Here is a 3,253-nt window from a genome sequence, read left to right as displayed (position 1 = left end):
CGGGGGTGGGGCCAGGACGTCACGGAGGGCCGGGCGCCGTCTCGGTCCCCGCCCTTGATTGGACGCCGGCCCCCAGAGTGGGGAGAGGGACGGGCAGATAGGAGTTGTGAGGTCACTGGGAGGAGGACCCTTGGCGTGTTCGTCAATTGGTTCGTATCCCCGCCGAGGAGAAAGAGGGCCAGTGACGTCACACAGTTAACAGCGCGCCCGCGCGCGCGCTCTTTCCGCTTCGCATTACCCGACCGTCACAAAACGAGAAAGGGGCGGGGTTGAGGAATTAACGTCACAGGAGCTAAGGCTTCTCTTCGTTCTCTCTCGTTGGACGGGGATGGTCTTTTGCCCTCGCTCGCTCTCATTGGACAGGATGGTTCTCCTGGCGCGCGGGAGGGAGAAAGGGCGTGAGGGAGGGCTCGGCAGAGATGGCGCTGGCTGAAAGAATGAGGCGCACGCGCAGTAAAGAGGCAGGGCTCCGCTTTCGATTCTCCGGGACTCAGGCAGAGGTGGCTGGTGGCTGGTGGCGGTCCCGGTCCCGCCTTGGAGGGAGGATGGAAAGAAGATGGGCGGCGAGTCCCAAGGGCGTGAGTGCCGCCAGGAATCTCCGGGGGAGGATCTCGCACACGTGGTGGTGCTGGTGAGGGGAGCTGCTATGCGTTCCCACGTGTAGGACCTGAACACGTGTAGTACTCAGAACTTCATCCCAGTGAATTTAATGGCACTCGCTCTTTAGGAAGCGCGTTTGGGATTAGAGCCCGATCCTATGCTCTCTCTCTCTCTTTTTAATCCAGAAGGACCTCCAAAAGTGTACATCCCATTTAATTCAATACGAGTTACTCCCTCAAGTAAAAGCAATAATAGATTTTAGCCCATATTAGTCTAAGTTAAGTCCCATTTATTTTAATGGGTCTACTCTAAGTAGGACTAACTTTCAGTGATGCAGCTAGGTAATTTTAGACCCTGGATTGAATGTCCTCATCGGAGTGGGAGTGATTAGTGACCAGCATAGTCAGTGATTAGTGACCATGGGAGTTACAGTCCAAAATATTGGCAGAGTACCGGGTCGAGGAAGGCTGCTTTACACACATTTATTATGGCATAATAATAATAATAATAATAATAATAATAATAATAATAATAATAATAATAATAATAATAATAATTTGTTACCTGCCTCTCCCTCCGGATCAAGGTGGGGTACAATATAAATGCAAATGCCATAAAATACATATAATTAAAACATTTAAAACTAATACATTATTAAAAGCGGCACATTATTAAAAGACATCTTAAAATTCAACTGGAATATTATTATTAATAATAATATAATATTCCACCTCATCAGATATGAAGTGTTCCCTGATTGAGGAGTGTGTTTGGGAGGGATTGAGAACTAAACAGTGAGGTCAGAGGAAACTGAAGTGCAGAAAGTACTGACAGTGATACTTTACAGTGGTCATTCACAAAACAACTGAGTGATAATGCAGCCATCCATTAATGGTGAGCTAATTAACACATATAATGTGATTAAAAAAAAACACCACTTAGCCCCTATTCAAGTCATGGGAGACAGAGTTGGTGTGAATTGTAGAATCCGGCTTTCAAGTTCCTTTTCCGAGAAAAGAACAGTGACGAGTGTCCTGGGAGGTTGAAGTGTCTGTCTGGCATAACATTGCCATTTCTGATGTCAGGCTGGCAGAGGTGGGGACACAGCATTCTGTCCCTCCTGTGTGCTCAGCACAGGCTGGCAGAGGAGGCAAGTCCATACCTCAGCACAGAAATGGATGACCTTTTGGAGGAGGCACAGACTTCACCGTCCTTCCTTTGCTAGTTCCCAGCCCACCAATGATTTTGGGGGCAGGGGCAGGCTAGTAACTTTTGTGGGGTTATTTATTTATTTATTTATTTATTACATTTATATACCGCCCCATAGCCGAAGCTCTCTGGGCGGTTTACAAAAGTTAAAAACAGTAAACATCAAAAAAGTATACAAAATTTAAAACCATCAAAAACATGAGAACAACAGTATCCATTTAAACAGCAACAGTTCTGGGGTCAGTTAAAAAACAAACTTAGCGTTGTTAAATGCTGTTAAATGCCTGGGAGAAGAGAAAAGTCTTGACCTGGCGCCTGAAAGATAACAGTGTTGGCGCCAGGCGAGCCTCATCGGGGAGATCATTCCACAGTCGGGGGGCCACCACCGAAAAGGCCCTCTCCCTAAAGTGTGGGAGTTCTTTTTCTTCCCAGTTAGTTCATGCTAGGTGATTTCGCATTCCTTGCAAAGCAATGACCAGGGAGCCAACTGTGTGAATTTGTGCTCCAGAGGGTTTCCAGAATGGGATGGGGTTGATCATTCTACCATGCTGATATTAATCACGCTGCTGTTGTCTTATTGCATTATTATTATTATTATTTATATAACACCATCAACGTACATGGTGCTGTACATAGTAAACGAATAAAAACAGCAACACCCTGCCACATAGGCTTACATTCTAATAAAATCATAATAAAACAATAAGAAAGGGAAGAAAATGCACCAAATAGGCACAGGGAACAATAAAACTAACAGTGTAAAAGTAAGAACAAAGTCAGGTTCTAAAAGCTGTAGAAAAAAGAAAAGTTTTCAATTGAATTTAAAAACAGTAATTGAACTCATGATCCGCAAATGCTCTGGAAGAGAATTCCAGGCATAAGGGGCAGCGAGAGAAAATGGACCAAGCTGAGCAAGAGAAGCAGAGACCGTTGGGTGGGTAAGAAACACGGCATTTGATGAGCGAAGAGCACAAGTGGGGCAATAGTGTGAGATGAGAGATAGGAAGGAGCTAGACTGTGACAAGCTTTGAAAGGCAACAGGAGAAGCTTATATTGGATTCTGAGGTGAAGCCAATGAAGGGATTTCAGAAGTGGAGTAACATGATCAGAGCAATGAGCCAAGAAGATGATCTTAGCAGCAGAGTGGTGAACAGAAACAAACAAACTGATGTGAGAAAAAGGAAGACCAGTCAGAAGAAGGTTACAGTAGTCCAACCGAGAAATAACCAAAGCATGTACAAGAGTCTTGGCAGAAGAGTCAGACAAAAACAAACGGATCCTGGCAATATTATATAAGAAAAAACGACAGGACTTAGCTACTGCCTCAATATGAGGAGTAAAAGAGAGTGAGGAGTCAATTATAAAACCAAGACTACGAACTTCCTCAACTGAAGTAAGTGTAACATTATTGACGGTAATAGAAAATGAAAGATAAGGAGAAGGT

The sequence above is a fragment of the Elgaria multicarinata genome, chromosome 9 (genome assembly GCF_023053635.1).
Source record: "Elgaria multicarinata webbii isolate HBS135686 ecotype San Diego chromosome 9, rElgMul1.1.pri, whole genome shotgun sequence".
Taxonomy (NCBI): domain Eukaryota; kingdom Metazoa; phylum Chordata; class Lepidosauria; order Squamata; family Anguidae; genus Elgaria; species Elgaria multicarinata.
The sequence above is the reverse complement of the archived record's forward strand: the minus strand, read 5'-3'. Positions refer to the sequence as shown.